Below are 27292 nucleotides of genomic sequence, written 5' to 3'. Positions count from 1 at the left end.
TAACGAAGTGGTAAATAAAAGATGCAGGAAAATAAATAAGAAAATAGCTTCATTTAATTATGATATTAATTCAAGATAATTTTCTTAAAATTTATTCCTCCTGTTTTAAGCGGACATTCTGAATAAATGAGATTGCTAACGCTTTTCATAAAAGCTGATAACTCAATATTGCAATAAAAGTTTTTCAGAAGAGAAGTTTTGCCATATTTACTAGGATAAAATCCATCTATAAAAAAAAATACAAGTATGTTTATATAATTTTACGAGAGAAGGAACTCGGCTTTCCGCTTGGATGAACCCAGTCAGTGGAAAAATTGAACGCTCGGCGGAACTAACTTTTTACATTTCGTGTAGTGATATTTTGGCGTGCGCCATTAAGACAATTTCAGATTTTATTTCGTAAGACTTTTTTTCTTGTTTCGATTCTATTGTTTTTCTTTCCTTCTATTGTCTTTTGAAACGTTAGTTGAATTACTTACTGCAGCCATTTATGGAACAATAAAATTCCTGCTTTTATACTCAGTATCACTTCATTTTTTTATAAAGTCGTATATGCTGAGAACATAATTGGCATCGGCATATTTAAGCAGATCTTCAATGACATTCAAAAAATTGTGATGGTGAAAACTGTACCATTTGCAAGGTGGGAAAAAATGTTTGAGAAAAGAACTTCCTTCGCTTCATTTTTTATGAAGCCGGAGAGGCTGAGAGCATAGAGTCATTGGCATCAGCAAGTTTAAGCAAGTATTCAAACGGCGCTATAAAATATGTGATGATGAGAAACATGTCACTTCCAAGAGAAAATAAAAATATGACCAAAGCAATTTAGATTTCATCCAATTATTTCTGAGTCTAAAATTCTAGTTGAAATATACAAGAAAACTGGATGCTGTTTACTGCAGTTACTCGAATATTACATTACCTCCTTAACTTTTTACCAGTTCTATCATACTAAAATCAAACAGGGAAATTCTGCGAATAACTTAATTTCCGAAAGATATGGGTTTAGTAAAAGTAAGAAATGAAAAGTATTCATAGATAAAGTACCGGTAAATATCAGAATATTAGATTTTTAAAACAAACCTACATTCCAATAAGAATTCATTGTGATATTTATATTACCAGTATATAATAAAATATTTTTGTTTGCGTTTCTTGCAATCTTGAAACTCTTGCTGTAGCCCACTTCTGCTCCGTAGGCCTCAAATCATTTAATGCTGTCCTTATCGTATGCTGGTATCAGCAAATCGTTGACACGGTCATCGTCGTAGTCCAGTCTGTCTTTGGAAGTGCAATAATTTTCAGAACTATTATTAGCATTAGATTTCCTCTGTTCTGTTGAAGCTGTTCACTATTATTGTTTCATCATTGAGCTCCCCAAATCCACGATAAAATGAATTAGTAAGATTAAAATAACCAATGTGTGGACGAATCCCCTTTAAAAGTTAGGGAAACTAGCTTTCTGAACGTCTTGAAGGAAGAGGTTTTGTTTATTTAATTATGACAAAGCACACTAGGGCTATCTGCCTAAGGGAAGGCATGCCTTCGTGGAGGACTTTCTAAGAGAAACTGGTTCGTATACACGTTACACAAAGGGAAAACCACGAAAACTCCCATGCAGCCAGCCTGTTCGCGGAATTCGAACCTCGGACCGAACTACCAGTGTTCAGTGAATATACCGCTCAGGCGCTGGTGAGCAATTTATTTTTTTTCCAGAAAAAGTTAATCTTGAGATTTCCCATCCGTGTTTGTAACGCTTCCCAGAAGCAGAATAAATTTAAACAAGCACACTAAAGAAGACTCTAATTTATGGTCTCCTCAAATAACCTCTAAAGACAGAATTACTGGTATGCTCATAACAAAATATTTTATTTTTTATTTAAGGGAAATAATAAAGCTTTCCCCATCAAACTAATTAGCATAAAGTATGCCACATCCACTCAAACCAGCTCTACTATGACACATGTTTTGTGAAGTATAACAAAAAAGTTACTGGAGAGTCAGGTTTTTTTTTAGATTGTTTTAATTACGAGTTTAAATAAATGAAACTGTACGATGCCCGGAATAAAAGAACAGTCTACTTTGAAGTATCTTCACACACTTAAGCTATTCCAGATAAATTACTTCTTACATTTCCTGCGTTTGTGCATTTTTAATCATTCGTCATTTTTAAGATACTCGTTGCATAGTAAGCAAAAATTTTAACAATAATGGATATTCAATTCAGAGCTTATCATTGATGTTATGCAGAATTTATTAGTATAAAAAATGGAAAATACTTAAAATTAATGCATATGAGCATTAAAAGTGAATTACGGAACGTGATTATTAAACTAATTAAAGAAATTAGTGTTGACAAATAATTTTTGGCAAAGTATTAAATCAGCAAAGTGTGATTATAATTATTAATAACTTACTACTAAAATTTACTTATTATTTGTGTAACAAATTACCATTTTATTGAAAATTCAGTTTTTCTCATAAATTTTAATATTTTAAATATGAAAAAAATTAATATATAGCCTAAAATAGAAAATGTATTTCTCTTTATGGTATATAGATGACTGCCAATAAAACAATAATAATAGTAATAATAATAATGAAACTTGGTGCTTGAAATATATAAAAAAAAGAAAGAATTGGCGAAGAAAAGAACCATAATGTCCAAACACTAATGTAACTGTCAGTCCAAACACAAAAATATCATGCTTGATAAGAATAACAGAGCAATTTGTTTTTAGATAAATACTCCACAAAATGCATCCCTTCTTCGGGTAGAGCCTTTAGCACTTTTTTTCCTTTAGTCACTTTAGCACCTTTAGTCTTTTTTTTTTTTTTTTTTTTTTTGTTGTTGTTCCTTCAAAATTATAATTGCTTATAAACCATCTTACAAATGATATAAATTTAGAGCTTAAATAGTAATTTTGTAACAGATCTATTTATTTTTAAACTGAATTTAACTAATTCATATTAAATTTTGCTTTAAACGAATTGCTATTTTACAATTTAATTCGTTTAATTTTATTCTCAGCTATTTTATTTAGAGCTTATTTCATTAACTTTGTTTAAATATGCAAAATAACAACAATATTAACCGCCGTTTTATGTAGATTTTTAACATCTATTTCTTCAAAATCTTTCACTAATTAAAACTTTTATTCGTTAAATAAAAGTATTCATTAATTAATTTTGTAAAAAAAGGTATCTATTGCCTTAGTAATGGACGTATTATTTAAAAGAGATAGAAAAGGTGGATTCTTATTATTTAATTAAAGCAAAGCACTCGAGGGCTACTGCCTAAGGGATGCCTTCGTGGAGAACTTTTTAAGGTAGACTGTTTCGTATACATGGGGAAAACCACTGAAAAGCACACGCAGCCAGCCCGTTTGCCGGGATTCGAATCCCAGATCAAACTACCGGTGGTCAACGAATTTACCTCTCAGCCGCACTAGTGCTCTTCGTTTCAATATTCTAAGCGGTAATATAACGAAATACTTGTAATTTGAAAAACGGAAACTTAGCAAAACTTATTTTCTTCTAAACTTTCTCGCCACCTTAGATGGCTAATTCGCCAAGAGATCTTACTATCTGCTATGACGATAGCAAGCACTATATTCAATAATTCAAAATAAATGCATTCAATAAGAATGTCTTTAAGAAAATAACCCCCCCCCTCTCGCCCGAAAGAAGGAAAAGTTTTCGGAAATATTAGAGTGCACTTTTTTGAGAAGGAAAGTCTTTAACGTGATACATTTTTTGCGACAAAATCGAAACAGGAAAATATTTGGACTTTGTTACACAAACTTCTTAAGCATCAAAACTGCTTGAAACAGGAAATTCTTAACGGGGCGTTACTGTACTTTGAAATCTTGAATGAGATATGTGCGAGGAAACATTATCATGTTTTCGAAGCATAAATACAAATAATTTCATAAATCAAATATTCTTCTTTCACATTATATACTTCATTCATAAGTGTGTGCTGTTATTTCATTTCTAATGTACAAAGAAATTACTTTCTTCTTTACCAGCAATGAAAAATATATTGCGATATTCATCAATTAAACCATTACATTTGAAAATTCCTTTGTAATCAACCACCATATGCTTTTCTCTGTGACAGCATACAAATTGCACTGATAGTATAAATGCATTCTTGGGTTAGTTCTAATTTCCATTACTCAACAGCCACTATTTGGTAATGGAAATTAGAGCCGCCTTGAAAGCACAAAGTAAAAGAACATCTTTCCTGAAATGTAGTCTGATCAAAAGCTATAGCGTTAGTTTCGTGTAATCTGAGGTAGCTAAATCGGAAAGCCATGAGCTGAAGACACTAATTGTACGATGAAAATGCTCTCGAAGGCTGCCGAGATTTTGCAAGCTGGTGAAAGGCAACCCGCTGTCGTAGTGTCATCAACAGGCTGTGGAATCGTTACGAAAGAGCTCAAAACCCCTGCAGAAGACATGTTTCTGGACCTCGGAAGATTATTACAACGGCAGACGATCGCTTCTTGTTGTTATGTGCAAGACGCCGTAGATACTAACACTAGCTGGTGTCGCATCTCTTTGCTGCTGCAGAATGGACTATATCCCGCCAATCTGTAAACCCGATGACCTGTGGTTTGCGTTTCTTTATCCCCATCGCATGTCAGAAAGTGGTTGATTTAAATGCGTTAACACCACAGTTGGACAACAGAGCAGTAAGGTACTCTTTACGGACGCGGCTCGAATGAACATCCAGAACAATTCCCGAAGAGCAGTGATATGGGAAGAGCCAGCGACACATTAGCGGGCGCCAGACATCGTCGAAAGAGACCATTACAGAGAAGAAGGCTTACTTGTATGGATTCGGATAGCAGCGAACGTCACAGACGTCTGATATCGCAACGAAATTCTACACCCTCTTGCGCGCCCTTTTATCGCTGCAATGGGCATAAAATGCTTTAAAAATGCCCCTTTGGACTTAATTTAAAATGTGAAACCTTTCAGATGTCTTTTTGGTCCAAAGGGGCTTTGTCCCTGAAGGACTATTGTTTTCGTTTTGCGCTTTTGCGTATCACTTTTCAAATTGTTGCTACCAAATGTTAGAGTCCTGCATTATATTTGAAGAAATTAGATAAGGAAGAATCTGCATAAATGTATGTTTCTCGTATTGTGATAAAACAACGATACCTAGAGCCATCCATTTTTGAATAACGTAATCTTACTGCGAATATGGGCATCTGAAAGCCCAAATTTGAAATTTGGAATTTGTTTGATTATCGATTTCATATTTTGGAAAACTTTAACGAATTTTTTATTAACAAACTCGAGGATTTCAAAGCGAGCAATGTCAACGTTGTACAGAAAAAAACATTTTTATCTCCCGCGCGCGAGGCTGTGTAGCGGAAATTCTAAAGGTATGTTCATTTTAAAATTATTTTACAATATTGATCTTGAACTGAGTTTTATGGTTTAAGTGAGAAGAACATGATATTTAATAAATAAAGGTAACACACAAAATGTTAAAAAGACGACCCTTTGGACGTAATTTAAAATCTGAAACTTTCAGAATTTTTTCCCCCTTATATGATGAAGTAATGCCACACCAACCTCTTGGATCAATTTCATGCACATCCACTAAATTGTTTTTGTTTTATTCTGTGTTTTGCCTTTGTTGCTTATTTTTCAAGCAAGAGTGTACTTTTGATAATGTAATTTGATTGATAGATTTCGTTATTGAGGTGCCTAAGCCTAAATCATTTGTGATATAAAATTGTAGATGAATTTTGGAAAGACAATATTTAATCTCATGTTCCCACTAAACAACTATATGATAAGTTATTTTTTCTCCTTTTAGTTCATCATTGATTAAATGAGTTTTAAATAAAAGCTGTTTTTATTAAAACTTTTTATTATTTTTTTAATTTAATCTTTTTAGTCTCAATGACACTTTATCAATCACATTATTCAACTAAAAAATCATTTTTTAACAATGAAAAATTACCTTTTTACTTCGAAGAATTCTGTTAATTCAAATTATTATGTTAAAATCTCAAGTAAATTTTAGATAAAACGATTTTTTCCGCTTTCTAAGATTGCTCAAACAGTAAAATTTTGAGTTTTAGTTTGTTCATTAAACTAAGATATGTGCGAAAAATCGATTCGTGGTTAAATTTAAAAAAATTCTAAATCAGCTTTTGAAAAAAAATTGCTGCATACTATTGTATTGTTATTCACAATGATTGTGAGCGGAAAATTCGAGTTCTATAGCTTATCAGACAATAATTTGAAAATCGACGGCAAAATTTTGACCATTGGCAAACACCATGAGGGAGTTAAAATAAAAGTTTATAAAAAACGCGTCTAATTTAAAAAAAAATCTAGAAAAACTCCCTAATTTGTATATTTTTATCATTCTTGTTTAAAAAGGATGAGAAAAGAAATTAAGAAAATCAGTTTTAAAAAGAAATGCTGTGGAAAACGCATATAAACTTATGAAATAAACAAAATTAACGTGAACTTGGCAGATTTCATTGTAAATAATTTTAAACGCTAATCAACCCTTAAATTCTGCTGCTTATTTAGACTAATGAAATGTACAATAAATACGAAATATTAATAAAAAGGGGGACAGAGAAATAGATTACTTTTGCAAATAAATTTTTGCAACAATGGGAGTAACTTAGTGATAAAGCGCCAGTATTTTTCTCTTTCTGCTTAATACTGAATCAAATTTTGTTAAAAAAAAGTTTATAAAATTGTCCAATTAATATATTTTTGTGATTATTATTTTAAAAGGGAGCTAAATAATTATTTTATATTTTGGGAAAATTCCAGAACATTGTAAATGATACATTTTTAGATGTTGAAATTTTTAAAATAGACGTCAAATAAATAAATTCTGAAATAGACATCAAATAGTCGAAAAAAAAAACCGAGCTATTTTCGAAAAACTCTTTCAAAAATTCAGAGCTTACGTTAAAAAAATCGCACAGTTTTCGTAAAATTGTTTTTTTTTGGGGGGGGGGAGGCTGCATCTAATGGTACAAGCAGTAAAATTCTTTTATCCTTCCTTTATAATTTCCCAAAATTTTCCTCAGAAGCCATTTGTTTTTACATTAAAGATCATATCCAAAGCGATCTTAAAAACAAATTGAAACAAATTTATAAGTTAAAAAGTAAAACACTTACCTTTAATTTTCATGAAAATTCTAGAAAACTGTTAAGTCGTGACCTTTTAATTTTACTTCTTGCACAAACAATGAATATTTATTTACCAGCATTCCATTTTTAAAACTTGTGTATAAGTCATAGAATGTTTTATTACTATTATTATTATTCCAAAATTTATCTACATTTTCCATCATTATCTACATCAAACATTCCGACCGAAGCACTATGGAAAAAATGAGCAACATTTAGTTAACAAAAATTATTTAATAATTCCAGGATGGTTCACATGTAATATTACATCATCTTATCATCTTTACATCATCTTATCATTGCATGGCAAAAATTTCTTCTTGTACAAAACATCACCCTCTAACGGCAGTGCAAAATAAGCCTTAGGGATTTCTCAGCATTATTTCAAACTTTTCTAAGCAGGAATGTTATGCATTTAATATAATATTACGTAAAAAAAAATTTACGTTCATATATATAACATAGCAAAAATGAGTACATTTCAGTTTTCAAAAAGTTTTTTCAGTTTTTCAGTTTTCAGTAGTTTTCAAAAATTTATAAGGGTGGTTCCATTGATAATGACTGAATTTAACTATTATTAACTATACAGGAAGCAGAAGTCTCCCAGTTGTGAACGAGACTCTGTTTTGAGAGCATTTGCGAGTTATTATTCGTATCTTAAGGTTCCTGATGAATGGCTCATATCTAGTAATTATAATAAATGTAATAATATTAATCATAATCTTATAATAGCTCATATGTGCTAACAGTAATATAAAACAATACTGTAATAATAATAATAATGAAAGTAAGAGCAATAACATTGACTGTAATAAGTTATGAATACTCTTGTTCTCTTTCGTTCAATTCAAACAAACATAATATAAAAACAAACTGGGGCAAAACGAATACATAGGAGACAGAAGGCATTAAAAAAAGATTTAAAACTAACCTAATGTTTCATGAATGTTCTGCTAATTGGAAGAAGCACTTTTAATCTCAGAAGAAGGACTATTATTAATAAGCGGCATTAATAAGCGGAAGATTATGGTAATGTACCTTGACGTTAAAGAGAATGGAGTGAATCCTGGAGAATTTAAATTTGATTCTTTTGCTGGAGGAACAGGAAACTTATTAATGAAGTGGATTTCTTGAAATAGAGATATCTAGGTTTTTTAAGTCTTTCGATTATTTAATTTACTTATTAATTCCTTGAATATTAAAGCAAAGTTTAAAAATTACAAATTAGTAATATGATATGTGGATTGCATACGTTTGCGTTTCAACCACAAGTGTTCGAAAACAGACAAGTAATCACATAGTGATAAACAATAATCACAGAAGATCATACTTTAAAATGAATAAATTATCAGTTGATAGCACGTAAGGGTTATCCTAAGATTATAGCAGTTATTTTTAAGTTAAAGATACTTTTGCAAATAAGAAGGGGTAGTATTTAAGTCGAAGTTCCTCTGGCTTCGGAGAGAGAAGCAGAGTTTTTGACTAGCGCGCGTTTGCCTTTTGACCACATCTCTCTGAGCTATTACTGCGCTCGGCCGTATTATGTGCCATTCGATGGTTAGGGGCCAATTACTTAGAATTGTGTTAGCTTCGGATAAATCTCTTTAGTTAGTCATTAGTTAAGTTCTTATTTCTTATAATATTAAGTGGAGGCTTTGTTGTACGTACTGAGAAAGAGATCATCTGTTAATCCTTGTTTTGAGGAATAAGGGGTAATTAACCCTTCTTGAACATTACGGTTCTGTAACTGAAGCGATTATTCGCTGTTCACTAGGTTCCTTCGCACTTAGTTGTTAGATAAAAGGGAGGAACACTACAACGTGATACTTAAATTCCTAAAACAATGCATAGCTCTATGACATGAGTAAATCGGTAGCTTCAGCTTTCAAGTTTTTAGTTCTGGTATATTTATTCATTTAACTATTTTAACATTATTTGATACCCATTTACAAATAAATTCATAAATTTTGCATACAGACATCATAGCTTATATTATGACGTAAGTACATTGTTGTAATATTTTCTGTTACGTAGAACTACGCGTTATTTCTACCGGTAAAGCTTATTAACAATAAATATTATGAATAAAAAAGAGATAATAACTGTTATTTTTTTGGTACACATATTTGTTATAATTTGTGCAATATTCTTGCTGTAATATATATAATGACCGAATTATACCAATTCTTTTCAGCCCTTTTCTTTTGGAGGGTCATTTTATTTCGGATAACTGAAACGGCGTTTCTCGGCTCAAGCAGAACATTGAAAAGAAAGCACAGTTTCAAATTTCGTGGGTTCCGTAGATTCCGTTTTCTGCTGGGCGTAATTTTGAAGCCATTATATCGATTATAGACTAAACAGGAACTTCTTGGTTTGTATTTGCGTGCTTTTCGAAATTTTTTAAACTTCTTGTTTGTTGCGATACTCAGATTTCACAGCTTGATTCGATACAGAAACCAGTTAATGGAAAATTACAGGCATTTATATAGCATATTGGAATGTAACAGCCATTTATGAAACCCAAAGCGAAGGCATTAATTTCCCTACAATTAAACTACTCTTCAATTTTCGCTTAAAAATTAAGTGAATAGATTTATATACAAACATTTAAGAAGCTATAAACATATTTTTGTAAAAAAGCAAAATCTCTATAACCGAAAAACATAAAATGTCATTAAAAAGAAAGGTCTGTAGAAATCTTGTTAATATACAGATGCAGTTTATTAACAAAATATTTTGTCGCATTTTAAACTTATTTCTTGGGGAAAGGAAATGTTTTTCATGCATTTTGATTTCATGAGCGTCGAAAACTAAATTAGTTACCTTTTTGATCATACGAGAGACTGATTTGTAATTAATAGTCGCAATTATTAGCAATACCTTTGACTAAAACTTGAAAAAAAAAATAGGGAATAAAAAATCTGAAAGGTTTCAGATTTTAAATTAAGTCCAAAAGGGCTTTTTTTGAACGTTTTGTGTTTTAACTTTATTTATTAAATATCATGTTCTTTGCACTTAAACCATAAAATTCAGTTCAACAGCAATGCCACAAAATAGTTTTAAAGTGAGCGTATCTTTAGAATTTCTGATACACAGTCTCGCGCGCTGGAAATTAAAAAGGTATCCCCCCCCGTAGAATATTGCCATTGCTCGCTTTTAAATAGTTGAGTTTGTTAATAAAAAATTCGTTAAAGTTTTACAAAATATGAAATCTATCATAAAACAAATTCCAAATTTCAAATTTAAGCTTTCAGATGCCCATATTCGCACTAAGATTACGTCATTCAAAATTGGATGGCTGTAGGTACCGTTGTTTTATCACAATGCGAGAAACATACATACATTTGTGCAGATTCTTCATTATTTAATTTCTTCAAATATAATGCTGGGCGATTGTATTTGGTGGCAACGATTTGAAAAGTGATACAGCCTTTTAAAGTTTTCAACGCAAAATCGCAAAACGAAAACAATATTCCTACAGGGACAAAGCCCCTTTGGACTAATAAAAGTTAATTAAAACACATGACGAAGATATAAAACAAATTTCATTTCACTTAATGAATAATTTAAAGAGAAAAATGTGTTCAACAATTGAATTCTGTATTATTGAGTTTAAAGCAATGTAAAAAGTGCCTTGCAATCATTAAATCAACGCAACAAAGGAGTAGAAAAGTTAGTAAAATAAACGTTAATTTGTTTTTAGTTCACAGGGGCCCTGAAGGACTATTGTTTTCGTTTTGCGAATTTGCATTAAAAACTTTAAAAGGCTGTATCACTTTTCAAATCATTGCCACCAAATACAATCGCCCTGCATTATATTTGAAGATATTAAATATGGAAGAATCTGCATAAATGTATGTATGTTTCTCGCATTGTGATAAAACAACCGTACCTAGAGCTATCCAATTTTGAATGACGTAATCCTACTGCAAATATGGGCATCTGAAAGCCCAAATTTGGAATTTGGAATTTGTTTTATTATCGATTTCATATTTTGTAAAACTTTAACAAATTTTTTATTAACAAACTCAGCGATTTAAAAGCGAGCAATGGCAATACTCTACGGGGGGGGGGAACCCTTTTTATCTCCAGCGCGTAGAACTATGTAATGGAAATTCTAAAGATATGCTCATTTTAAAATCATTTTGCGACATTGCTTTTGAACTGAATTTTATGGTTTAAGTGCAAGGAACATGATATTTAATAAATAAAGGTAACACAGAAAGCGTTAAAAAAAGGTCCCTTTAGACGTAATTTAAAATCTGAAACCTTTCAGATTTTTTTAAAAAAATTTTATTTATTTATTTTTTTAGATCTTTTTTAAAAGTTTACACGCTTTAAAACGAGATGATTTTCTTTTAATTCAGAATACCACATTTTGTGTAACTACCGTTTAAACATTAATCAGCAAATTATGTTTTATATGCAAAAAGTGTTTATGTTTTGATTTAAATTAACATAAAATACTTATAGTTTTTTTGCGTCCAAAAAAGTAAATGATTTACTTTTTTTTATTCCAATGTCGGGCACTTAGCCGACTTAGGCTTGGCCTTTGCTAAGGCCGGAAGTGTTAACCACTTTATTGTGTAACGGTATATTACCTGATTGTGGAAGCCAATAAGTTGATGTATGTGGGCTACCGTTACCTCCTATAAAGCTCCTAATAGGTGGGCCACCTTTATTTCTTATTAAAGGGACGGACAGTTACAGCCATACCTTCTCTGCGATTCGAACCCGTCCCTTCGTTACTCCAGTCGGCTACCGTAACCGTCTAGATGGCAATTTATTTTAGAAAAAAATATGATATCACCAAAATCGAATAACAAGATGCTGGTGTTAGTACATTATTTTTAGGCTTTTAACTTATTTAAAGAGATGATTATGGATTATGTCATGATTATGGAATACCATTATATCATTTTGGATTTTAAATAAATCTCGGCATTCGATGTTGCTTATACGCTAAAATTCTACATCCAGTCACTTCAAAGTACTTTTGTGTATTTATGCGCTTCTGAGTATTCAGATGAGATCATTATAGTTTGTCATCTATAATACTAAACTAGTGCATAAATAATGTGTATATTTATAAGTATAAGATAAATAACAGGTAATAATTTTGCGTTTTTGTAACTAATGTATTTTAAAAATTAATGTAATATGACTAAATCACAGACTATTATTTTTACATTTGTTTGCTATGAATTATTTTCTTGTGTCCGTATAATTTTATGATCATTAACAACCATGAATTCAGTATAATACAGTCGCACCTAAAATCATGGCCTCAGCATTTAAATTTATACAAAAAGACTTAGGGAATGCTATATTGCATCATTTATAAGTTATTTAGAATGAAATCTTGTATCCTTTTGCATATTTTTATGCATATTAAGATTTTTTTTAGTCCTAAAATTATATATTGTTAATTATCAAGGTGACATCAACAAATCTACAAGTTATCAACAACGCCGTCTACGTCAGGTGAATTCCGTCTAAACACGGCTCATAATTATATACCCCATGCAAATTTCCAACACCGGAATGCATCTAATATTCAGATGAGGCGCTTTGCGAAGCAGTGGGTTAGGGCCATAAGTACAAATGCTTCTACGAACGCTGGCACGACCAGTTCTCCTGCATTCCATGACCATCAGCAAAAGCGAAAGTAAAGGGGGTAAAGGGAATACCAGGTATAGAAGAGAGAAGAGTTGCCGAGGCACAGTAGAACACTATGCCGGCAACGACCTTAACCACCGGTTGGACAGGTAACGGTCTGAAGCCGACGGAGTTAGTGCCTTCATCTGAGATAAGGTCAACAACCAACTAGCAAGGGCCGTTCACTCTTTCTCCATCAACACCGTAGTCACGCCGATAGAAGAGAGAGAGAGCGTCGACTTCTGTAAGCTGCGGATGCAGTTTTGTGTTCACTGCCTTTGACGGTGCGTTTCCCTTAGGCAGATGAACCTATTCTGGTCAATGGCCCGGTGGGTACTCTTTTTTAAAAGCGTGGAGAATTTTCATCCGTCCTTATCTCAACGCTTCACCACGCTTCGTTCGGGCTGAAACCCGAAATCTCAATATCTTTTCCAAAAGTGTGGACGTGTCGTGAGAGAGTCGGATGGTATGCCTCATTTGCCGTCTATACCCACCCAGGAAACGGTTTGGCAGTTTCAGATCTGATTCCATTACCGGAGTAATGTGTTAGTATGTCATAATTTTCCTAGAGGAGCATAGACAATGCGATTACTTAAATTTTGATCTCAGAAATTTCATGCCTCTTGCTGCTGTTTTCCCTCCGCATCTCCATGCCAATTCTTCTCTTAATACTTTGGTCCTAAAACAAATTATCTTATTATTATATTTACCGACTATCCACAAAGAGTGCTCGAGCTTAGTCCAGTTCCGTTCTCGTCAGCTCCTTCGACTGAAGGAAGATTGAACTTTGTACTTTTCTTACCCAAATATGTTTATTAAATTTTGCTAACACAAGAGAAGTTCAGCACTATTTCATACTTCATAGTAAACTGCTTGGAAATAAAAATGTAAAAATCCCCGTATTCTAAAATAAGTCTATTATGACGCGTGCAAATACTTCTTAAACTCAATAAATGCTTTCTAAAGAAACAATGAATGAGAACAATGTTATGCGAATTTTGAAATTTCTAACGAGAGTTAACCAAGTAGGAGGTTCAGTTTGAAATGTGTGTTGGCACGCAGTGTTTTATTTTCCACATATTTAAGGGTGCATTCACGAATGGGAGTCCTTTAAAGTTTGTGCAATAATACGTATTTCAGATTGTCTTCGATTAATAGCATTCCAGATATAGCACCATCGAGAACAAACCCAAAATTTTACACTTAAAAAAATTTAAATGTCGTTCTAAAGGCATTTTACCATAAAATGTGTCCTTCAATTTTAGGGCTTAAAGTGGAAAGACTTTATGGATGCCCATGTGAAGCTACAAGTCAATTATCAGTGATATTGTTTTAAATTTCTGAAGGTAGAGCCAAATATACAGGGTGATTCACATAAATGTGCACAAACTTCTGAGGGGGGTAGTTTGCCAAAAGACAAATCGTAATCATATAAGACTATAGGGACAGAAACTCCATTTTCATATATTAGAGTACAAAAAGGGCGAGAAATGAAAAGCAAACTCTAAGACAGCAAAATACTTTTAATTACTAACAAGATATTTGCGAAATTCACTGAGGATGCAAATGTAATATAATGTACCAATATTTTCCTCCATCGCCTTTCTCAATTTTACTTTTTCTGTCTGAAAAATACTCGCTATTTTTCTGTTAACTATAAAACTAAGTTAATATATCTGGCAAGTTCTGGTTCGACTGGATTCTGGTTCGATTTCCATGCGGGGAGAGGTTGAAAAAACGAAAAGAAAGAGAAAAAAAACTGCAGATAATTTATGAAGTTAATAACATCGCTTATATTCCCGCTTTTCAAACTTACGGGGCAATTTTGAGATAAAGTTTTACACTTTTTAACGCATCCTCATTCAGGGAACTTGAATCATTCTATTGTATGCGAAATAGTTATTAATGCAAATTAAGTAATCAGCTCCAAAAGTCTTTTAAGAATCCTATATCTATTTGGACACGGAAAACAGTTGCGATCCTTTTATATTATCAAGAGTTTAGAGTAAATTCTAATTTTTAACTTCTTACTGCGGCAGATAATTAAGTAGCTTTTGTCGTTTCAAATTGCAACTTACACTTATTTTTGAAAAAGTATCACTGGTATGCGAAGGAAATATCTGGGAAAATTTGAATATAAGAAAACTACTGGCATATGAACGGGGAGAAGAAAAGTCAAATTTTTCAAAATCAGAGCAAAATAGTAGCAACTATTATTACTAATTTTAAACAAAATTGTAAGAAAATGACCCTAAACAACCGCTTTCGCTATTACTGACAATAAAGCAGATTTCGCAAATGCAAAGTGCTTATAGAAAGTTAGAGTTATAAATACGTAATAATTTTATATTTTAAATAACTAAATGCTCCATAAAGGGAGGAAGCCGTAAATGAGCTTGCTTGCATTTTCAAGATGTTTATTTAATACCATTCAGCCAAACATTTATACATATTTTTTAAAATTAATTTTACAACATAAATAAACAGAGTGATGACAATAAAAAATAAATTTATCATTAAGGGAATCATAAAATGGTGTAAAAAAGAGCTGAAGTTTTTAAGCCTGTGGAAACTTATATGGCGAATCAGAAATACATAGCAAAGCTGCTCAAAATTTAATATTATAGAATTTTGGTACTACATTTGCGTGGAAGAAGTTAACAAAGTGATATTTATTTTTAATAAGTACTAAAATTATGTTTCTTTAAACACGACATTTGACGTAGGAAATCTACGTTTTAATTTTTTGATTTATTTTATTTAATTTTTAAAAATTGTCTGATTAATGATACTACAGCAGTGGAATTATAATTCCGTGCTTTGTTCTGCAAAACACATTTTCAATCAAACAGAAAAGAAGCATGCCAATATAATTTAAAAATTTTAAACTACTACTATTTTGCAATTTTTTTCCCTTCTGAAAAAAGAAAGGAACCAGTCTCTGACTGCCCTCGAAATCAATTTAGTTTTATTAAAAACTACGCCTAAGATTGCTCTCTTGACTAATTTTTAACTCCGTCCTCCTGCCATTTACGATTGATTACGAATCCATTTTTATTTAAGAAGATTTTTACTGATTATTTAGTGTGAATGAACTTAAGAAAATAACTTCTGATGCCCTCGTGTTGGTCTAGTCTAAATGTATTTTTGCCTGCTTTGAAAATACAACGGATGGCTTTTCAGGAAGTGCAACTCACTACATGTAAATGCTTTCTTTACTATTTTTAAAACTAAATTCCCCCATAGTGCTTTCAAGTTTATTAATAATTTTCAGTCATAGGATGTACAATAAATTTTCAGTCATAGGATGTACGATTATACTTGCAAAGCGCTTTAGAAACTCCATTTGCTTGTCTTTTGTATAGGATAAATTGCCGAAGTTTTCGAAGCGCAGTGAGCGGCTTGGAAAACCAGAATTCCAAATCTCTCAGTATTTCCAACTCTGCAGAAGAATTTCATTAATATTTTATTCAGAGGCTAAGACTTTTTCTGTGACCATTTTTTAATTAAAGTGATTATCGTGCTCATTAAATCTTTTGAAAGCTGAGTGACATTTTTATTAGAAGAAGTAATGGACAGCAACAGCTTACATAAAATCCACTACAATAGTTCTGAAATTCCATGTTGTGAGATATATTTTGCCGGTTATATTACTTCAGGGAATAGACTTTCAGAAGAAAACTTATTAGAATTTTCAAACTGGATTTTAGCGATTATTAGCCGTCTAAAACTTTTATTTTTAATGTGCTGCAACATTTGCCGGAGAATTAATGCTACGAAACGCCTTTTTAGGGAATGATATTTATAATGTTGTTCTAAAATTAAATATGTTTCGTATTGCTTCCTGAGTAATTCGTAGTAAAAAAAGATGTTTCAAGAAAACTATATTTATCTGGCAATAAATAATAAACATTTAAAATTTGCGTTCAAAGAGTAGGACTGATGTATATAGGGGACAGGAATACAAGGGATGTAGAAATTCGAAATTATGTTGTTTAGTGATTATAGTGCGTTTTTGATATCAGTTATCTACTTAAAACATAAACTACCTCAGAAATATAGAAATAGCTATTCCCTAATGACGCCGATGTTTAAACTATAAGATTTAGATTTGATTTAATGGCGATTTAGTTGTAATGGAAGCCTTCATTTTCTGCACATTTATTCGAATACCTTACATGCTAATGAGTTGGGTATTTTATTACTTTAGTATTGTAGCTTGGTTTGCTCTATTTGATTATAGCAAACCATACCAGAAGTAGTACCTACCTTAAAGAAGTGATGTCTTCCTGGAGGATTTTCAAAGGGAACCTCGCTGGTATCCACATTACATATTAGTAATGTAGCAACATAATATATTACAATAGAGCTTTGACATAACAGGAAGAACAAGAAGAAAAAATGTTAAAGATAATAATAATGAGCAACAAGAATGGCTTAATGTGAGTAAATATGCTCAGCTATAGTTTCGAAAGTTAAAAATAGAACCAAATTTGTAGCTGCAGAAATGATAATGATGCTCCAGAAAGATGGGTTTATGCGATTTCTCTGTTGTCATTTTCACTGTGTGGCTGATGAAGAACGTCCTATTCAAACTTCGAAGCTGGTGTTCAGTACTGATATTTGTTTGTATTCTTAAGAGTGTAGAGTCATTAGGTTATTTTGAAGCAGGAGGCAAGAAAAATAAGCAATGCCCTCGCCGCGACTTGAACCTGGATCTCTCGAATACGCGTCGATGTACTACCGTTACTACACGAAGGCATTCTGGAAGGAGGGTGAAAACATCTCGTGTACCCCCCTTTTAAAGGGCGACTGGGTTTAGCGGACCCAATCTCCAAATTCTGGTTGTGACGAAATATTGTCCACCACCTTTTAGTTCGGACGCCACTGTAGAGTCGTTAGGTTATTTTGAAGCAGGACAACTGAAAAATATGTAGTGGCCTCGCCGGAACTCGAACTCCGGACCTCTCGAATACGCGTCCAGTGTGCTGCCATTTCACCATGAAGGTTTGCTGGAATGAGAGGGAAAATACCTTATAAGAGTACTGGTCATTTTCTGGGATGTTCGAGAAGAAAGGTTTACCTGTATTTGTAATTTATCACTTAAAAGAAACTGAGCTGACGACATTTTGACACTTGATCGTAAAGACTGTGTTGGATTACAGTCCTGCCTCGGTATACATTGGCTTTGAAATATGCCCAACTTGGTATACATTATGTTTGAAAGCAAAAATTTTTGTTTAGAATAAGTCTCGTTCGATTATTTACAACTGGGTGCACTACATTTGTTTGCCTCTTTCGAGACGACTACCCATGAGCATCAGTACGCCTGTTGCTGCTCTCTTCAGTAAACATTTCGTGCTATGACCCTAAATTTTGAAGTGTTTTTAATTTCCTTTCGCTTGATTTTTTTTTTTTCAACGATAAGTTTTAGGAAAGTTATTAAGAAGAGTCGCACAACGAAGAAAATTGTCAGGTCATGATGGAGGTAAATAAGGAGATTGTTAAAAAGTAAGAGTGAGTGAGTGCACCGCTATGATGGCTTCCGACCACGGACATGAACCAAACGGAATTATATACCATCACGGCAGGGAAGACTCCAGAGTAACAAGGTTGAATATTATATATTAATAACAGTTTTTACATATTGATAACTGCAAGGCACTAAGCGTTATTCTGGTTATCTGCTTTAAGTTCTGAACATTTGAAACATTATAATATTATCCACGGTTTTTTCTGCTTAGGCAGTGTCTTGAGATTTTCTCTATTTTATCAAGGGCTATTCTGTTTTTGAGTGTGTTAGTCGTCCACATTGCCCAGGCACAGTCCGCTGGTTTCTTCAAGTCCCAGGTTCTTGTATGTACACAATGGAAGTAATAATGGTCCGTGTCGCCTTCCTCTCCGCATTCGCAGAAAGGAGTATCCCTAAGTCTGAATCTGTTCAGGTATACTGGGAATGGTCCATGATCTGTCAAGAACTGTGTTAGGCTAGCACAGTGGGTCTTTATTTCCATGTTAACTTTTGGCAGTAAGCGAAATGTCTTTCGTTCTACCTCTGCCTCTGTCAATCTACTTTGCCAATTTTGTAGCAGACTTGTCAAAGTTGTTCGCTTAATATGAGACCAAGGAAGTTTAGTTGGTCTTTCTAATATATTCGTGCAGTTGGCTGCCTGCTTGGTCAGTAGGTCAGCGGCTTCATTGCCTTGAATCCCTGTGTGAGCGGGAACTCATTTTAAGTTAAAAAGTAAGAAGATGGCATGCGTATCCGGGGCATAACTGTATGCTGAATGCGATGGTGTCTAGAATAGTATAAAACTAAGACTCTATTAAATCGGCTAAAATTGCGGAGAAGGTAAAATCGATTACCAAACAAAAATCAAAGGCGTTAGATCATGTTAAAAAATTGCTTTTGATTTGGATATAAAAAAAAACAGTCATGTACAGTAGGGTTTCTTAAACTTTTTTCAGTCGCCACCACTTTTTACCACTCAGATTTTTTCGCAACCCCCAGAACCAAATAATATTTACAAAAATTTTGTAGGACCCCATAAGTATTGCACAAATCCGACACACGCTTGAGTGAAACTGTCAATTTTTTTACTTGTACTGTAGTATACTATTGCAGTTAAAAGTTATTAACTTTAATTTCTAATTTTAAGACAGAGAACAATGTGAAAAGTTCAAATAAGTAACAGACGAAATAACAGCGTCACATGCAAAGCAAGGAAAATGAATCATATTATAAAACGAATGCGTCGAAACGTTTTCGTTTTTTTCTTTGTCTGTATTGTCTTATCTTTACCTATTTTTAGATACATTGAGTAAAAATATTTGATAATTGTAAAATTATTATAATAAGTTAAAGAAATATCAAAACTGCTAAAATTTTTGGCGACCGCCTTGGGGGTTGCGACCCACAGTTTAATAAACCCTGATGTACAGTACTCTATGCAGCGCTTCATTCATTGCATTTGTATTTTAGTATTAATCAGTAATAGTCAGTTTATTTTTTAAATTTAGACTTAATAAATGCCGTTATGGCTTCTGCAGAGCGGACATCATACTGCAAGGTTCCCGGTCAGTAGTCCTCCTTAGGAGTGTTTAAAAAATAAAAAAAAAAAAAAAAAAAAAAAAAAAAAAAAAAAAATTAATCAGTATTATAATAATAACAACCGGAATTTTTTTATAATAATGGATTAATTATTTTCTCTTTATTTTTTTGCTTTGAAAAGTTTGTTTGGTTTGGCTTGGTTTATCTGATTATGACAAAGCTTCGAGGACTATCTGCCCAAGAAGTGGATGCCTTCGTACAGGACTTTCTAAAGGAATCTGGCTCGTATACACGTTACATATGGGTAAAACCATGAAAACGCCCATGCAGCCAGCTCGTTCACCGAGACTCGAACCCCGGGCCCAACTACCAGCAATGTTCGTTTGGTATACGTCCCGTTTGGTATATGTTGCACATATACCACATTGGACGTATACCAGACGAAAGATTAATTACGTATACCGAGGTTTAATCTGGAAAGGATTATTGGCATATGCCGAGGTACAATTGTATTTGGTTTACGATACAGCGCGGAAAGGCTATCTTCGTGGAGGATGTTTAAAGGAATACTAGCTCAGCAATTCTACCGCTTGACCGCTGGTTGGCCCTGTGGCGAAAAGAGGGATTATATCAATGAAATTTAAGGGCTACTGATGTTTGCAAAGGGCTACTCTCCGACAATTAATCTCCCAGAAAAACCGTTAAATTTCTATTTTAATTATTGCACTTCAATTATTAACCAAAGTTATGTAGACGAAGTTAAAACGCATGATGAAAACTAGCAGTATAATTACGAAAAAAGAATTCTAGTTTCAGGAATCCTTTTCTGGAATACTATCAGCTTCATTTAAAAGCTTCCTCTCAGGACAGAAAAAAATAATTTGTGACATAATGTAAACAATTTTGAAGTGATTTATTGAAACAGTTGATGCTATTTTTTTCTGGTAGTTCTCAGGACATTCTTTCAATGCAAAGCAAATTTTAATCGACAAATTCCATCAATGAATGCAGGTATTTCAAAGTCATTTCTTGAATAGTTTCACGGGTGATTGTTTTTATATACAGTGAAACTGAGATACATTGTGTTTATTTCTAAAAATGTGAATGTACTATTTAGTAACAAGGCTATGAAAAAAATAATGTTGTTTAAAAAAAAAAAGCTTAACAGGATTTGTTTGTAAAGTTTGCTTGATTAACACGATATTTCTTATGTTGAGACTTCGCTTCACTTCTACTGCTTCGTTTATTTCACCAGAATATTCAAATGAAATGCGTTTAATTATTGAGCGAGACCTAAAGAGAGAAAGAGCTGACAACTTCAGCCAACCGGTGCCTGAAACTCATCTGCTGTTGCCTACTTACAGCGATGTACTACGAGCTGGTGCGTTTGTTTTTGACTGAAATTACGTTCATTGTCGAAGGAAAGCGGAGCCAGTTTGTTAGCTAAATTTAAACTTGGCTTGCAAATAATTTGAACCACTTTTGTCTTTACGATCCTCAAGAAGCAGAAATTAATTTCATTAGCGCTTTAGTTTCCTGCAACTTTGCTTTCATTATTTAACATTCTTTGACTCAAAAAGTAAAGAAGAGACACTAATTCGTTCCGCTGTCTAACAGGGTAGACTAATTTTAGAGCAAGACACACACACACACACACACACACAAAAACAAAAAAAAAAAAAAAAAAAAAGAACAAGACACACACACACACACACAAAAAAAAAAAAAGTAGAAATGCCAAAAGTTTTTTTTTTTGGGGGGGGGAAGTTAATTTTATAGCTTTTCACCGTTTCAGTCAAGTGGTCTTGAAAGCATTTCTAGTTTGGAGAGTCTACACACAGTTAGCTTTCTAGGTTAAATAGTGTGCGATAAACAAGATGTGATGATGTTATTGCGTTATATGCAGAAAGAAACAGATAAATACATAAGTCAAAATTTATTTCAAAATATTTGCATGAATTAAATATTGATATGAGAAAGAATATCATCAGACTTAATGAAATTCTATCCTGCTTATCACAATTTGATTCAAAGCACTCGTTAGGAAACACTTCTCAAAGTTGTAAAAACTTATGTTACTGAACATGTAAATTAATCATTAAAATTCTGTGAAATACGTAAAAATAAATTTTTTCCAGCCGAAATGAAAATAAGTTAACGTTTTTTGTTAGTTAAAAGAAATCTTGTATCTTTTTCTCCTCCCCTGCAGACTTTTAATAAGTACTTTTCGATCCAGGGGCGTAGCTAGAGGGGGGCATCTGTCCCCGGGCGCAGAATCCAAGGGGCGCCAAACTGATGTTACGACATTTTAGAATTAAATGTTTTCCATCCTTGACAAGCAGTAGGGGGCGCGAAATCTTCAGTTGTTCCTGGGCGCTGAAAACTCTAGCTACAACTCTGTTTCGATCGATGCATTAAATGACATTGAATCAAATAAGAAAAGAAATTTGTCAAATTACCTTTTTAAAAATCTTCTTTTATGATATATGTTGAAATATACAACAAATATATACAGCGGCATATAACTATATACACAGAAACCTCAGTTCAAGAATTTAATTCATTCCTGAAGGTCGTTCATCAACAGAACTGTTAGTAAACCATAACAATTTCCCATATGGAAATTAATGTAAATTGGATTAACTAATTCGTTTCTGAGCCACAGACAATTGTTTATTTAAATTTTACAACAGTACTTTGTGCATTAAGTTAATGAAAAATCAATGGAAATCATTAAATGAGCAACAAAAAAGATAAACACAATTTATATAAAATAGATGAAAATTTAATTTTAATGTATCTGTGAGAGGGAGAGAGGACGGCACAAGTGAAAAATGTTGAGTAAAATATTGTTTGGATGAAGCATTCCCCATTAAGTAATTAACAGTCTAGAAGGCATTTTTTTATTATTTCTTTAAGGAACATTCGACTCTGTTTGACACCCAAAGAGCATCCATTTCGCTCAAAATTTGTCCAATGTGGTTTGTTGCTACCTACATTTTAAAATGTTTCTAAAATGAGACGTGATGTTGTCATTGAGAATGCTTGTAATTTATCTTCCTATGCTTTATAAAGGGTAAGTGAAACTCTGCATCTTACCCATTTTTCAAAAAGTTCGCTGATTAGAGAACTAAGATATTTTCCCCCTTCCTCTTCTTCTGAAGACATTTCTTCTTCTATAATCGCCTTCTGTTGCTGCTTCTGAAGTTGTTATAGTTCTTTCTTGTTGAACTCATTTTTAGGATCCTCTAGTAACTTCTCCATGTGTTTATTGTTATCTTCTTAGCCCATGGTTTTGCTTCGAAACACAATATAAGGTGTCCTAAGATAAAAAAAAAAAAAGGTGGCTTAAGTGTTAAAGGACCCGAAATCTCCTGAAATTCCTAGTCATAATTTCCTCCAGGTCGTATTCCTAGTGCTGTAAGTCACAGGATATCAGGCTTTGTTAACGAGAATTAAGCAATAAAAATATTAAAATGGTGTATCTAAAAGCCGAGTGTTAATTATGTGACGTAGCTTACCTCAAAGCACCTTAGAAATCATATGTTGCAATCTTGATGTTTCTAACTCGAGACATCTTTCGTGATCAGAGGCGCCTTTTGTTCAGATAATTTATTCGTGAGCCTAAGTGTTCGTTAAAACCCCTAACGATACACTTTCGTTCGCTTTTAACGAACGCCGTCTCTAAATTTTATCAATTTTTTATTTCGATTATATGGAGATAACTGGAATTTATGACAAAGATAATTCATAAACAAAACGCCTTGGTCCATGACATTAGGTATATTTTTGGATACAGGAAAGATGAAAAATAGCAACCGCCTTCGCCGGGAATCGAACCACAGACCTCTGGAATACCGGCCCAGCGTGCTACCGTTACACCACGAAGGCACGCTAGGGAAGTGGGAGAAATACCTTATATACTCCCCTTTTTAAAGGGCGACTAGGGTTTTAGGAGACCTAGTCGCCAAATCCTGGGTGCGGAGAATCATCATCCACAACCCTTTTTAGTTCGGGCGCCACTTGTAGAGACATTAGGTATTTTTTGGAAGCAGGAGAAATGAAAATTTGCAACGCCTTCGTGGGGAATCGAACCACGGACCTCTGGAATACCGGCCCAGCGTGCTGCCGTTACACCACGAAGGGCACGCTAGGGAAGTGGGAGAAATACCTTATAATTGCACCAAAGTTCCTCCACGGAAAATCAGTTAACTCAGATTCTGAACGTCAAGAAAATTGGAACCTAATCTTATAGTTCATAAAATCTATTAGAAATCAAACACAAGATAATCACTTAATTTCTGCACGTAATAACAGCTGCAACGGAGCAGTTTCTTTTGATGAAGAACATAGCTTAAACAATCTAGACCGTAACAGCTTATTCTTTTTTTTAATTTTTAGCCTGTTCTAGTACTATTATCAGCTGAGATGTCAGCTTGTCACTAGTATTTCTTTGGAAAAAACGTAAAGAATAATAACAATCATAGAATTTTGTTGATTTTACTCTAACGAATCTTTTCATACTTCCTGATATAGGACAGGCATCATGCTTACAAATCCTAACATAGGATTCGCATGAGGTTTGAAGTAATTACGATTACTAAAAACTATTTCGCCTTCTGTTGTTTCTCGGAGTGTCAACAAATTAGAGACTGTTATAAAATCTCTACTTGTAAGGAAATCTATGAATGCTAAAAACAGAGCTTTGCCACTGACATCAGTTGATTCATCCAGCTTAATAATAAACGTAACGACTTTTTTTTTAATATTAGCTATGAAGAGAAAAAAAAAAAAAGAGTTTTAAAATTCAAAACGTCAACAATTGGTGCATTATGAGTTTTAAAATTTCTTTTCATATTCTTCGCTAATTACATTTTTACAGTATGATGAGAAAGCCGCAGACACTGAACTGTGTGAAATTTTATTTTCAGCAACAAATTCTGCGACTGTATATATATATATATATTTTTTTTTTTTTTTTTTTTTTTAAGTAGAAAATTGTTCATTCTGAATGTTAAATGGGAAGCTCTTTAAATAGAAAAACAAAATTAACCAGCCAAAGGGAACAAAAGTACGGTTATTGTTTGAAGTTACCGTATATACCCGCGTATAAGTCGAGATATTTTGGACAAAAAAAAGACTTCAAAGTGGGGGGGGGGGTCGACTTATACGTGGGGCCATAAAAAATTAAAAGAGTCGGAAGTTCAAAAATTTCTTTATATAATGCAGTTGTTTTCTTCCCGCGCTCAAATTGGACGACTTATCAAATAAGCCACTTACTTGAAGTAATTTCATGACTTAAATTATGTGACGAACTAATCACAGAATTTCATACTTTAACTAGAGTACGTTTCGATTAAACCAAAGAATTTTCGGCCCCCGAACAACCGATCAATATCGAGCAATAAAAAAGTTTCGCCAACACGCCAAGAAAAAAGAAATGCAGATAGTCATTTTAAAGATCGTCCGTTGATCATTTTTAAAAGAAAAACTTTACCGAAAAACGTTGTGTTTCCATCAGGTGTGCTGGTTCGCGCCCATGAAAAGGGATGGATGGATGCTGACGGAACAGTCGATTGGCTTAAAAATGTGTGGGATAAAAGACCGGGAGTAGCTTTCAAAAGACCTTCGCTTTTAGTATACGATTCTTTTCGTGGACACTTTTCTGAAGAAGTGACAAAAGTGACAAAACACCTAAAACCGACTGTGGCCGTAATTCCGAGAGGATTAACATCCGTCATTCAACCTCTAGATGTCTGCCTCAATACGCCCTTCAAAGTAAATGTTAGAAAATATTGGGCAGAGTGGATTAGTTCCGGTCGACCAACATTTACAAAGGGAGGCAACATTAAAAAGTCCGATATTACATTAATTGCTCAGTGAATTAAAGATGCTTGGAACGAAATACCCTCTGAAATGATTATAAAATCATTTAAAAAATGTTGTATTAGCAACGAACTAGACGGCACGGAAGATGATGCTGTTTTTGAAAGTGAAAATGACGACGAAGGCTCTAGTAGTGATTGTAACAATACAGAGTTCGAGACTGAAAATATGTATGATGACGAGCAAATGACGACAGAAGAGTTCTATGAAATGTTTGGCGAATCTGACCATGAATCGGACGTTGAAGGATTTTGATTTTGTTTATTTACTAGGGAAATTTTTATCGTATATTTACATTTTTTCCTCAGATGATGCTAAGGTTTAACAATTTCCACCTCGTCTGAAAAGTAATTTCACTGAGTTTATAGAGTTCACGTTTTAAGTTTCTAACCAGTTATTTATGTTAATTTTCTAGCCTATCGCCCTCATATCCATTTTCCTGCCAGAATGTAAATTTCTAGCTCGCTTAATATTCAAAGAAGAGACAATTTAAAGAAAGGTTTTACAGCGTGAATCAGAGTGTGTTCTGCCTGCTTGAAGGCCACATTGCTAAATTAATTCTCTTTCGAATAGTATTCTGCGGCGTTGAGTTATTCTCGTCATTAGGCTTGTTATGCCGACCTTAGGTCAGAGCCAGCTTGTGCTTTATTCCAGTTTGTAAAGCTTTTAGGTTAAATTACTTTCTTAATTTTAGTTAATTCATTATCTTTGACTTAAGTGTTGGCTTCTGTAAGCAAGAGTTGGTGGCGTCTGTGAACTTTTATTTGAGATAATAAAAGGGTCCTTTACACCCTTTCCCTGTCTCTGCGGTGCTTGCAAAACATAATGGAAATTCACATAACGTCTTATAGAGTTTTAATCTAGTTTATGCTACTTAAAAATATCAAACTCTATAACCTACATGTTTATATCGCCCAGAAATTATTCTTATTTCTTATTTTAAACTCATATTTTTAATAAAAATTATCCGTATTTTAAACTTTCACTCATTATTATTTAACATTATGCTTCAATTCTTATTTCTACTAATATTTTGCAGAGTGGCGGATGATGTGCTATACATTAAAAACGGTTTCTAAAAATTTAATGTAGAAACCAACGAAGGAAAACAAAATTCTAACTTCTTGTTATATTACCTGCTCGAGACTGGCTCTTAGGTTTGGGGTATTTTACGAGAAAACTCCTTTGTCGATCCCAAGACGAAATTTGTTGTATCAGTAACTGCGAGTTGCCGTAAGATAACTCGCGTAAGGAAAGGTCACTCGCATAGAGACTGGGATTTCGGCAGTTCAATATAATCGCCACAAAGCCAGAGTATTAATCTCTGCAAAATCTTCTTGTGTGGATATCAGTAAATGATAGTGGCAGTCATGATTTCCTTCCGGGGATGGGCAGAGAATTTGTACCATAAAGTTATCGGTAAAGTGAAGTTCTTCCTGGAAGCGTCTATAAGAAAAAAATAAATAAATAAATAAATAAATAAAAATGGAGGACAACACACTTCCCGCATAG

General features: G+C 33.3%; 1 protein-coding gene and 1 long non-coding RNA gene across 2 annotated transcripts in view; one reads left to right on the top strand and one right to left on the bottom strand.

Annotated features, from left to right (window-relative positions):
- Positions 1-27292, top strand: part of ovo (transcriptional regulator ovo) — a 215934-nt gene that overhangs the window by 19919 nt on the left and 168723 nt on the right. The gene's annotated exons all lie outside the window — the stretch shown is intronic.
- On the bottom strand, positions 22784-27206 carry LOC146993337 (uncharacterized). Its single transcript, XR_015038516.1, has 2 exons — positions 26917-27206; positions 22784-23216 (listed from the first exon to the last, which is right to left on the bottom strand). It is a non-coding gene; the product is annotated as an uncharacterized LOC146993337 (long non-coding RNA).

Source organism: Stegodyphus dumicola, chromosome X1 (assembly GCF_044657685.1).
Source record: "Stegodyphus dumicola isolate Sdum_Otavi_A_Nest chromosome X1, ASM4465768v1".
Taxonomy (NCBI): Eukaryota; Metazoa; Arthropoda; class Arachnida; order Araneae; family Eresidae; genus Stegodyphus; species Stegodyphus dumicola.
The sequence above is the reverse complement of the archived record's forward strand: the minus strand, read 5'-3'. Positions and strand labels throughout refer to the sequence as shown.